This window comes from Neofelis nebulosa, chromosome 8 (genome assembly GCF_028018385.1).
Source record: "Neofelis nebulosa isolate mNeoNeb1 chromosome 8, mNeoNeb1.pri, whole genome shotgun sequence".
Classification (NCBI taxonomy): Eukaryota; Metazoa; Chordata; class Mammalia; order Carnivora; family Felidae; genus Neofelis; species Neofelis nebulosa.
Window position 1 is genome coordinate 37,630,429 of NC_080789.1, and position 13,413 is coordinate 37,643,841.

At 36.1% G+C, this 13,413-nt stretch overlaps 1 protein-coding gene and 1 pseudogene across 14 annotated transcripts in view; both read left to right on the forward strand.

Annotated features, from left to right (window-relative positions):
• Positions 1-13,413, forward strand: part of PPFIA2 (PTPRF interacting protein alpha 2) — a 480,968-nt gene that overhangs the window by 142,793 nt on the left and 324,762 nt on the right. The window lies entirely within an intron of this gene.
• On the forward strand, positions 2,527-5,714 carry LOC131519158 (small ribosomal subunit protein eS10-like; annotated as a pseudogene).

Sequence of the window (13,413 nt, forward strand, 5' to 3'; positions counted from 1 at the left end):
CAAAAATATCAAGCTTCTGTGACCATTGCTGAATGGTAATTTAACTCAAAAAGATTAGCAGTGTGATTATATTCACAATTTTTGGATTTTAATTTTTATAATATATGTATAGGGGTTTTTATTAAAGATTACTTTAAAATAATTATCTCCATTTAAACAATTTTATTATTATTTATTTTTAAATTCTAATATAAATAACTTACAGTGTTATATTAGTTTCAGGTGCACAATATAGTGAATTGCTATATCCCCAGTGCTTAGTACAAAGCTGAGAACATTATAGGCACTCAGTTTTTAATTGTTGAATTGATGAATCAGTGGTCCAATTTAAAGAAGTTTGTCAGGAAACTTTTTCAATAGAAGTGCCATGGACATCAGAAGCAGAACTTTAAAATATAAAAACTCTTCCCAGTTATTGAGAAATAATAGATTATTGACTAAATTTTAGTCTTCTTGGCCCTACCTCTGATATTTAATAACGATTAGTTGAAGCTAATTATTACCTACGTTCATTTATTCAATGAATATTTATTAACCCTATGCCAAACATTATGGGAATGAATACAACAGTTAATAAAACAAAAAAAATACATTCCTTTACAAAATGAATAAATGTCATTTTTCACATATAGTGCAATGGAGAAAATAAAGCTGACTAAGGGAATAAAGTGTTGCAGGGAAAGAGTGGGGACATACTTTTTAGACCGTCTTCAGATAAGAACTTACAGAAGTGCTGACGTTTAGGCATACCCTTAAGTAACTGATGGACGGAACCATCTGACTATTGGGTGGGCTGGGGAGAGAGCCAGGCAAAAGGAGCCGCAGTTGCAAATACCAAGGAGGCAACATCAATATGGAATTTGAAATCACAGCTCACTAATCCCTCTTCCCTTGTTCTAGTGCCTGTTTCTCTTCACTCTTCTACTTCTTTCCATTACACTTATCCCCTCTGACATACAATTTAATTTACTTATTGTATTGGTGGTTTTTGCACTTCTTCCCACTGCAGTGAGAGCTCTACAAAGAAGGGTGTCTGTCTATTGTGTTTACCAATATATGCTAAATGCCTAGAATAGAATCCACCTCATAGCTGGTACTCAGTAGATCTTCATTGTATCAATTGACATTATATTTTGGGAACTGCAAGGAGATCATTTGGCAGTGGACAGTATATAGGGGCGTGGTGGCATGAACTGAGGACAGAATTGTATTTAGGGACTTTGCATTTTCTTCAAAATATGACAGGAAGCTTCTGGAAGGTTGGGAGTAAGAGAATGCAATGGCCTGATTCACATATTTAACAGATCTTACAGGCTGCTGTGTGGAGAACAATCCACATTCTCCAACAGCCCCCAGTTGAGTGTACAAGCACACCAACATGCTAATAACTCACCTTTTGCAGACTCTAGTAAGGGCCACAATTGAAGTGTGGACTAATTGTGTGACAGTAAAAAGTTTCTGGATTGATAAGACTTCATAGATGAGGGGGCAGTGAAACTAGATCTTGAAATGAGTAAAAAGAAAATTCCAGGCAACCAAAAACAATTGGGCAAGGGATAAATGAAACACAATTGTTGTTGGGTTGAATAAAGAAATTTGGAAAGTCGGTTTGGATTCTGAGTGCTGAGAGGGTAACAATGACAGTAAGTTTTTTTAAATACATTATCTCTGTTTTTACAATGAGTTGAAACCTATTTTAATCCCCACTTCAAAGAAACCTGATGCACAGGGAAGCTAAGTCAAAGCTTTATTTATCAAGAAAGAAGCATGGAGATTTGAACTTGGATCTGTTTGGTGCTAGATCCCATGTACTGAGTTGGTGATTTAATAATAATACAATCAAAGTTCAAAGAATTATCAAATTCCTTGCATCTAATAAGTTCAATAACATTAATATTTATTTTGTATGACTGGGGATGCTAGAGTGTGTAATGCTGTCCAAGGCATCGTAATCATGTTACTGATTATGGCCCTTTTGATATTAAAGCAATGCATTTATAATAAGAATTTCTGTCTTTGTTATGAAATGTTAATATTTATGTTCCTTTCATTGATTTATGTGTGGTGAATGTCAAGTACAAGGCAGATAAATTGAAGAAATTAATGTATGCCCATAATTTATCATGATATAATAAACTCTTGATTCTGTATCTGCATGGCCTTCTAATCAACAAGCTGAAAAATTGTGACTTGACCATAGTCATTTAGATGTCTGCATTTCCAACCAGGAGGTTGTGATCCAGGACATAATAATAACTTTTAATAATTCACTAATACTCACATTCATTTAAAATGAAGTTTTGCTGAGGTCATCCTCTACATGGTGTTTTAACTTTTCATTCCTTACTTAGTTATTGGACAGAAGAAATTACTGATAACACAAAATTGGTCACATGACCTGGGCTTAGAAGAGAGAGGAAACATTAAAAATGGAATTACAAAAGTTTTTTTTTTAATGTTTTATTTATTTTTGAGAGAGATGGAGAGACAGAGTATGAGCAGGGGAGGGGCAGAGAGAGAAAGAGAGAGAGACAGAATCCGAAGCAGGCTCCAGGCTCTGAGCTGTCAGCACAGAGCCCAAAGCAGGGCTCAAACCCACAAACTGTGAGATCGTGTCCTGAGCCAAAGTCATACGCTTACCCGACTGAGACACCGAGGCGCCCAAAAAATGGAATTGAATGGAGAAAAGGTGAAAAGATAGACTTCTCAAAGAAGAAACATTAGCCAGTGGCTCTTGAGGATAAGCACACACCAGATCAGTGTTTCTCAATCTTGCTCACATTGTAGCGTAAAGAGGAAATCATAAAGTTTTCCATTATACTAATGTAGACAGAGGAGGGTGCTCATGCCTAGTATTGAGTACCTCAGGAGCTCTGGAAGTCCCAGGATTTGACAAATCACTCTGAAGCTGAGAGACTGGTGTTTCAGTACACCTGTAATCTGTTTGCAACACACCGGCTGAGAAGCTCTGTCCTAGTTAGCTCAGAATGATTCATGGTATCACCAAGAAAAGCAGGACATTTTTATCTTGCTTATGTTCGGTTTGACTATAAAAAAAGAATTCCACTACATCAGCTATCCCTTAATCCTGTTTGCACATTGAAAAAAAAAAAAAAATCTGGGGAGATTTAGAAAAACACCGTTTTGTCATCCTTAAACTAATTACATAAAAAATCACCAGCGTTGAGGCCTAACCATTGGTATTTTTTAAAGCACCATAGAGCATGCTAATGTGCAGAACATTGTACTCCACTAGATGATCACTAGTGTGTTCTATATCTGTAACCATCTAGGATTTTAAGTGATGTTAGGAGATAGTCTATAGCAACCTAAGTTTGGAGAAGCCATTGAATATGTGGATGCTTTGCAGGGACAATTAAGGAAAACCCACAAAAGAGACTGTCTTTCAGAAAAAGTGCAAACCATTGCTAATGATGCCTAAGAAGATCCCCAGAGTTAAAATTGCCTGGAAGCTTCCTTTTCTCCTTGTGACAAGATTCAAGTGGAAGTATCAGTCTCAGACTTTGAGATGAGAGAAGAGATAAGGATAGGGGCAAATAGATGTGAGATTGTAAGGAAAGGAATTTTAGTATAAAACAATCAACTATTAATCTGCCGCAAATGAGTGAGCAAGCAACAAAGAGAGGCCTTAGCAGACTGGAGAAATGTTTACTATTGACCTGCTGTGAAAGGAATGTAAGGGATGAAGGGCCAGAAAGTACAGAGAGCACTGCTGAGGTTGAGGATTATGAATTTGTCAGTGTTTTGATTATCTGAGGTGCTCCAACAACACACATCAACTTAGGTTGTAGCAGAGAAGCTGACGAGTGGATTAATACAGCTGTTTACTGAATGGGTCAAACAGAAGTATATTAAGAAAATAGAGTGAGGGTTTTGGCAAGAGAATGAAAGATATGATGGACTATGGATTCTTGGTTGGGTATAGAGAGAGTGAAAATGGGAATTAGCAGATAGATTGGGACAGAACTTGGTCAAATGGTATTTATTTTCATGATGTCCAAGAAAAAGTGTAGTGAAAATAAGAGAACACGAGAATGGAAGAAAGGGGAGTCACATTCTGGGGAATACATTCCCCTCTACTCCAGGTGGCTGGACTCCCATTAGAGTAATTCTTCTGGCCCCATTAGAGTAACTTGTATGCCCCCAGGAAGAAATGACTTCCTTAATAGATGAGTTTGGTAGAATGAACTGGGCATGTGTGACTCATCCCTTTCCTCCCTTCTGTTCTCAGTCTGTGGAACTGCCTCCTCCAAAGAGCATGCATTCTAAACTGCTTTCTGCTATGCTATAAAAACTCTAGCTTCTAGCAACCCACCCATTCACAGCCAAAGCTTTTAATTGAAGAAGTTAAAATCAACTGATTTGCTTGCATGTCTAAGCTTGTTCTTTAATATAGGTATATTTTATTATTCTCTCTCTTTTACATGACAGTTTTACATGACAGTTTCATACCATTTCCTCACTTCTTCAAACATTCACTACTCCCTCCCCTAAGCTGACTCTCAGCTGATATCTCAGCTTCCTATGTTCTTGAGCAGTTACACAACCCCCCACCACTATAGTTACCAGCAAGGGAAACCACATGCTCTGCCTTCCCACCTGTTATGAAAGATGGTGTTGTCTTCTGTCTAAAGCCAGTGTCTTCTCTCATACGTTCTACCTCCTTTCACCTACTGAAGGACATTTCTCCAGAAATTCACCTTCTTCACCTATGATGAGCCTATATCACAATCTTTCACCTTCTGCTAGACCGTCTCCCTCAGCACAGCTTGTTCTTATTTCTTTCCCTCCTTTCCTTGTCAGCTACTGTCTCATTTCTTTGGTTCCTTGTACAGCAGTGTGCTTTAAAAGTATTGTATAAACACATGGTTTCCATTCCTCTCCTCCCATTTCATTTTAAATTTACATCGATGAGGCTTTTTGCATGTTGTGCATGCCCCTTCCTTTCCAACTCTGGACCAGGACATAGCAGGTGCCGAGATGTTGATGCCCAGGAAGAACCATACTGCCATTTATGAACTCCCTTTCAAGGAGGGAGTGATGGTGGCTAAGAAGGATGTCCACATGCCTAAACAACTTGAGCTGGCAGACAAGAATGTGCCCAGTCTTCACATCATGAAAGTCCTGCAGTCTCTCGAATCATGAGGCTGTGTAAAGGAACAGTTTGCCTGGAAACATTTCTATTGTTAGCTCACCAACGAGGGTATCCAGTATCTCTGTGATTACCTTTACCTGCCCCCTGAGATTGTGTCTACCACTCTGTGCTGCAGAAGTCCTGAGATTGGCAGGCCACAGCCCAGAGTTCTGGAGAGTGATCTGCAAGACTCACACAAAGGGAAGCTGATAGACACCTGTAGACCAAGCGCTGTGTCCCCTGGTGCCGACAAGAAAGCTGAGTCCGGGACTGTCTCAGTAACTGAATTCCAGTTTAGAGGTAGATTTGGTCATAGATGTGGTCAGTCACCTCACTAAAGTTGGAGGAGGTTGTTTTGTGTTGAATAAATCTGTAGTCAGAAAAAAAAAAAAATAGGCTTTTCTCCCAACCATCTGCTGAATCCAGTGGCCAGTGCTCAGTCCTTGTTTTAATTGATCTTTCAGCACCATTTGTTACAGATGATCACTCTTGCCTCCCTGCTTCAGTGCTCACCTCTGGACTTCCAGGACACATCCCTCTCTTGGTCGCCCCCACCCCCACCCCCACCTCACTCCGCTGGTTTGTTCCTACTCATTCTCCTTCGCTGGTCTCCCAGGCCTCTTATTTTTGGAGTATACTAGGGCTTGGGTTTGGACCACTTCTCTTGTCTATTTACATTCACTTCCTGATGACTTCATTCCAGTTTTTTGGGTTTCAGTCTGTATGCTAATGTGGTCTCCTGATTTGTGTATTCAACTGCCAATGTGACACCTCTATTTAGATGACTAATAGAATCTCAAACTCAACATGGACAAAATTGAACAATTGGATTTTTCTCAAATCTGCTTCTTTCACGGCCTTCATCTCATTGGTAGCAATTTCTTCCTTTCAGTGCTCAGGCCAAAAACCTTGTAGTTGTTCTGGATTCCTTTTTTGTCTTTCACAAACCACTTCTGATTCATCAAAAGAACCTGAATACTTCCATAAAATTAAAATAGTTCATCAGATAGCCAATCACCAAAGAATTATTTCATGTGTGAAATCAGTTAGGAATTTATTAATTCCATTTTCATATTGTGTACTGAATTAAAATCAGTACCAGATAAAGAAGTACCAAGATGTAATTTTGATTTATGGTGTGCCTTTGTAATCAGATAGAACTGGTTTCAAATGATGTGACTTTCCCATTTGCCTAAGATGTGATCTTAGATGGTTACATTTCCCTAAGACTCCATTTCCTTATATATAAGTGAGTTATAAATACCTCCTTTTAGAAGGTTTTGTAAAGGACAACTCTGGCATCCCTATAAATAATATCATTCAATAAGTAGCAACTATTGAATTATTGTTCTTGCTCTTAAACAAAATAAGACAGGATAGTGATTGGCTTTGTCTTTCAAATGAAATTCTTGGAAAAAGTCAAATTAAGGAGAAAATGTACCCGTTACCATGGCAACTGAGGCAGTAGAGATCTTAAAGAATAAGAAATGATAGTCTAAAGATTGCTTTAGTCTATATTTTCCACAGTTTTGACTAATAATTGCCTTTGTTCCTGTAATCTTGTAATCTTTGTAATCTTAAACATGGGATTATGAGTAGAATGTCCATCCCTATAAATGAATGTTTTTTTAAATGTTCTGTTATTCCAAGATAGCTGTGATAACATTATCTGAAAAGCTCTTGTATAGAATTGATCACCATGATTCTTCTCTTCCTCTCATCCTATCAGTTAAACCTGTATCTTCTGAGATGGTATAGACAAACTACTTAACATCAAATGAACTATATGAAGAGCATTAGAACATCTGCTTTGTTTGCTTGGAATATACCTTTCTTCTCTTTAATATGATATTTCTTCCAAAACTCCACGAATGTGTGCATGGAGATGAATTTATGTGTGTGTACGTTTAAGTGGGTGGATACATGTAAGTTTGCAAAGTTTCTTTCTCATTCTATTTCATATTTTTTAAATGTTTATTTATTTTTGAAAGAACAAGCAGAGGAGGGGCAGAGGATCTGAAGCAGGCTCCACTCTGACAGCGGTGAGCCTGATGTGGGGCTTGAACTCATGAACTGGGAGATCATGACCTGAGCTGAAGTTGGAGCTCAAGTGACTGAGCCACCCAGGGGCTCCAATCTGTTTCCTGTTTTTTAAAATCTATTTTTGAAGCTTTTTTTAAAAATCCATTTTCTAAACTACTAGGCAGCATTATTTGATACAAACAATATGAGTTGGTAGTTAGAATATCTGTGATTTGTACATTCTCTCTTTTTGTTTTTCATTTATTCACCAACAACTTGACTATTATGTACCAAGAAGTGCATTCAGCCCAAACTTTGAATGCTATATATACCACATATTAACTATAAGAATCTGGGAATAAGAGTAAGTATTTTTTGAGTTCTCAGGACTAGTCAGCAAGTCAAAATGAGATAATTACTATTAAAATACAACCCATGAAAAGAGAGAAACAAAACATCCAGAGGAAGATGTGTCAAGTATTTCCCAAATATTTATTGGGTGCCTTTCTATGCCTTGTGTTGTGCTGGTTTTGTTAGTTGTAGACAAGAAGGTCTATATAAGGCCGCTTTTGCACACTAAGGAATCTTATTTCATCTCAGACTTTAGCTGGAAATTATGCTTCTTGATTTAAAAAATAAAATAAAAATTCTGTATCGGTTACTGAGAATTCTTTTGCATCCTGATGCGGTAATTATGGTGTATAGTAACAGAGAACATCTATGGAAACTGGACAATAAATAAAGTAAAAAAGATTGATTTATCCAGAGTGGAAATATTGGTTACAAATAGCTAAGAATTTAGCCAATTTCTAAGAAAAAGGGAAACTTAATATCAAAACTGTACTATACAATAGTATAGTACATGTAGGGTATATCCATGTTTAAGTTCAATATGTAATATTCTATATGTAGGTCTCATGCCATAGAATAGACCCAGTATTTCTCAACTATTTATGTTTATAAAAGTCAGAACTCAGAAACCCCTTCAGATGTTATAAAAACTTGAACTATGTGGGCGTCTGGTATCCACAGTGGTAGATGAAGAAATAACATCCTGTCATAAAACTGTAATGTGAGATTTGTAAACCAGGCTAATGACATGTATTTTAGAACATGAGAGAAGCTTAACAAAATATAGTAAAATTATTGAGTCATAGAATTATAGAGTTATAATCAATCAGTATTTTTTTTGTTAAAGGACCAAAACAAAACAAAGCTCAATCCTGAATTTCAGACAGTTTAATATTTTTAATTTAAGCATGAAGATGTTTATGGGCTATTATAATACATGTAAATATTTGTGAAAAATGTCATTCAAGCAAAGAGAAACCAAAGTGCAAAAGAAGAAGGATTATGGAAAGAAGATACCATTTTAAAATTTTCTAATTTGAGTTTGGAAGACAATATATATGTAGGTATGTTTGTGCATGTATGTGTACATATGTGTATGCACATGTGTATAGTCATACATGTGTATAATGCACACACAAAACATACATGCTCATAAATATATACATGCATCTACATACCTGCCTGTATCTAGACATATATAAAAAACTTTATGAGATTATGTGAAAAAAAAAATAACCCAACACACTATCATCAACATGTGAACTGAAAGCATATTTAATATTTTTGTCTTGTTACAAATGGAAGTTTGGAAATTTCAATATGCTTGATTTGTGTTTATTTATTTAGTCCACATAGCTACAAATCTTGAAGGATCACAAAGGGTTCTATATTTATTTACTTGAGACACTCTCAATGAGTAATTAAGTAGCTAACAAAATCTCTTGAACTTGGAAGAAAGTCTTTGAGGCATTACAAGTTTTGTTTTGTTTTGTTCGTTGTTTTTTAATTTGGATCTTCTAATGTAAGATCTCACTGCTGGAATTGATTATACCTGTTGGTGGAGTGTCTCATTGGCTTACTACAAACACAGTGTTTCCTTTCACTTCATTCACCTGCCCTTCATTTCTGTTCTAACCTGTAAAAGGTGTCTGGCACTTCATTGCTCTTCGATAAAAATTTTTTGAATAAATGCATGAATAAATGAATGAATGAACAAAACCTACCAACTTATGCACAAGCAGCTGTGACTCTCAGGAAGGAGACTCTGAGGCAGGGTGTAAAAGTAAACTTACAGTTTTGTCTGTGTACACAGGGTCATCTTTGCTCAATCTTGTAGAAGTCATGATATGAAGAGGAGGATGCAGATATATAGAGATGCATAAATATGACTACACATTTAGTAGATAGATATCATAGATAATCTAGCTGGCAATATGTACTTAACTAGCTTCCACATGCCATCCATATGGATCACTAGGATGTATTGCCCATCTGGACTGCAAATTTCACTCCATCTGGCATGACTTCTAGCTGAACGCTTGGCTAGAGAATTCTTTGTTATCCTATAGTGTTATGGTGTAAATTGTAGTGATATCTCTCTTCCTCGTCCTCGTCTTTCTCTCTCTCTCTCATTCCTATTTTTGTCCAGTATGGCATTTTTCCTCCTGAGCATTTATCAGAAACTAACAGCACATGAACAGCCCTTTCAGTGTATTTCTTAATTCCCCAAAGTATTATCACTCTAGCAAATTTTTGAGCTTCTTATTCAATACCTGTAAATGAACAAAAAAAGGTGTATTGAATTGCTTGTCTTGAAGTAGAATATACCGAACAGTTATTTGTTTAAAAAGTTATATTCAAGGGATATAAAAAAAGTGTGAGCTGAATCCTCCTGACAGTATATGGAATAGTAGACTCCAAAGTATTTTTTTGAACTTTTTATCAAATCAAGTTGATAGCATACATTTCATAAGGCTTTAAGAATAATTATTCTCAGAGGCCAAGAAGTGGATTCAATGACTTCTGGGAATCTTCTCTGTAAGTCTATTAAAAACAGTGTCTGGCTTCAGGACTTTTATTTTACCCATTTTTAAGAAAGTGTAATTTAGTTATCCTTTTACTTTCTCATTTTCGAATTCCTTCTGTAAAACTTCAAGTGGTTGAGACAGCTAGAATTAAACTTTTCTGGAGTTTGTATTCTTAATTTCTTTCTTTTGAGAAGAGATATATCTTGAGAGATTTTTGGGCGGTGGTCCGTGGGTAGCAATTAAAATGGACATCTTACCAGTACTTGATGTGGTTGGTAGACATGGCCCAGAAACTAATGAGTCCTGGCCTGAGCACAGTAAGTTTTGTTTCACATAGTAATATTGTACTATATACTTTTACTTTCGAGTTAATACTTAAAATAGTGTTATTATAAATTGAACGCAATCAAACTAAGAATGAAGTTTTTGACAAGCCAAAAAAATCTTGGAAAGCTATTTGGAAAACTTAAGAAAGATGTCAAAATATACTAACCAAAAGTATGAAAATATGTCTCTACATTTTATATATTTTTTGAGATAAGAATGTTCTTACTTTACTTGATTTCATAGAAATGGGGTGTTGACCAGATTAATAAGTCTCTTTATTAATTTCACTTGAGAAAAGTTTATATATGAGAAAACACGTCTAACACAGTTACCTCAGGTGCCCTGAAATGCTTTCAGTCATATTTCCCAAAACATGCCATGTCATCTTGTATGTCTTCATGCATTGTTCCTTCTCTTCCTTCAACCTCCTGCCTTTGCCAAGGTCATTTTGATATATCCCTGTGTTAGATACTTTTCAGATGAACTCAGTCTCCTTTACATTAAGTCAGTCATTAGCACTTACTAAACTTCATGTCAGTTGTCTTGTTAGTTAATCATCTCTTAGTAATCGATGTCTCTCCCACCAAATTTAAAATTCCTTAATAAGGACAGAGACTGTATCTCTTATAATCATGATGCTAGGGCCAAGAAATAGTACCAGACTTCTATAACCAAAATGGACAAGGCAAGGTTCTGTATCCTTTCAATTTTCAGATGTGGACACCACTTTCCCTGTTGGCTACCAAGCAGAGAAAGAAAGTTATCTTCAAATAAACATTCAGTACAATTATATACCATCATTATCATAAATAGCCTGCTTAGAAAACAAAAGTTTGGGGAGGAATGTATCTTTTGGCAATTTCTGCAACATTTAGAGTAAAGCACTGTATTTAAAATAATTATATATTTATACTGTTTCTCCTTCCAGCTTACTCAACATTAATTCTTTCTTCCCCTCCCCACACAAAAACTGTGAAAAAGAAAAACCTGTACCTTTCTTGGCCAAAAAGCTTCAGAATTCCTTGCTGAAATAGTTTGTTGGTTGAGGCAAATTCAGCAAATTATGCCGGGGATATGTAATATTATACCATGAATATTTGATTTACTGGCCTTCTAAATAATAATAAGAAATCTAGTGAATCATATGGTCTGTATTATATCAGAACCAATTTACAGGTAAGCATAAAACACACAGGTTTTATTTGCGCCATAATAATCTATTTGGCAAAAAAATAAATAAATAAAAATTCCTTTAAAACTTGGGTTCACAAGAAGCTTCACATTTGTTTTCGAGACATTGTTTCCACTGATAGCTCTTTGAGGAGCAGACTTACCTGGCCCTGCCAACCATAAGAGGAAGTATCTCTGAGTGGGAAAAACTAAAATTTTTTACATACATAGCTAATTACCAAAGCTAGTATGCCTGTATACTTATTTTATTTAATTTGGTAGTCATTTGAATGAATCCCATGTAGCCTAAAAAATCAGAAGGGAAAAAAGAATTTTTAAAAAATATAAGGTAGCTGCTTAAATAATCATGAAAAAGAAAGCACGATTTTTCTATTTAAATTGCAGTGGTAGAGTTATAGTTAAGATAACTAATAGTTTTAGTAACTAGGTAAATCATGCAGGAGGAAAAAAAGCAGTTTTAAAAAATAATCATTTGTGTGCTCAAAGGAAAAAAAGGATGGGAACACATCAAAGGGAAATAGGAGCCGACCTGAAGGACTTCCCCGTAGCCAAATCTGGGATGATTTAAGCATCAAAATAAATTATATTGTATAATAACTCTACGTATAAAATAAATATCTCTGAGTTCATACTGGTAGAAGTAAATAGTTGAAAAAATAATTATAGATGAGGCAAATCTTCCCTACAGAAAAATTCCATTTAATACATATAAACAGTACCCTCCCCCAGGATGTAAAGCTTAATTTTACCACTTTCTATCACCTCTTGGAGAATATACTAGACTTAGTGGCCAAGTTCCAAAGAATAGAGTATGGAAAGGAAAACATAGTAACTTTACAGTAGAGAAACCTGGCAAACAACACCTTACCAAGTGATGGTTAATATCACTAGTGATAGGTGGATATCACATACTCCCATGATGTTGTGATGAGGTCACTTCATTAATATATGATGAGAAGGACACTTTACCTCTGTGGTATTCTTCCCTAAAACCCATAACCCAATGCTAATCATTAGGGAAACATCAAATAAAGTTAATAAAAGCATCAAAGCAGGGTAGCCTGTGGGATACTTGGCCTGTAAATCTTAAGTCTTCCAAAGATTATCAAGATCATGAAAAACAAGGAAAAGCTGAGAAGGTGTCACAGGCCAGAGGAAACTCAGGAGACACGGAAACAAACTGAATGTGAAACCCTGGATTGGAACCAAGAACACAAAAGAGACATTAGTAGAATGACTAGTGAAACCATAGTAAAGTCTGGAGTTTATTTAATAATAATGTACCAATATCAGTTACTCAGTTTTGACAAATGTATTAGAGTAATACAAGATGTTAACAGAGAAATCTGTTGAGGGATATATGGGAACTCTCTGTACTATCTCTGTAACTCTTCCATAAATGTAAAATTATTCTCAAATTAAACATTTGTTTAAAAATTATCTTCTGGGGCGCCTGGGTGGCTCAGTCGGTTGAGCGGCCGACTTCGGCTCAGGTCACGATCTCGCGGTCCGTGGGTTTGAGCCCCGCGTCGGGCTCTGGGCTGATGGCTCGGAGCCTGGAGCCTGCTTCGGATTCTGTGTTTCCCTCTCTCTGACCCTCCCCCGTTCATGCTCTGTCTCTCCCTGTCTCAAAAATAAATAAAACGTTAAAAAAAAAGTTTTAAAAAAATAAAAATAAAAAATAAAAATTATCTTCTGGTTTATTTAGCAGTTTGCCGAGCAAACATTTACCTACTTGCAGAATTTACCAGAATGTGGGGGTCCTATCTAAAGAATTGAGAATCATTTTTCTGCTTCCTCCTCATTGGTATAAATTTGAATCATAGTTGGCAAATAAAA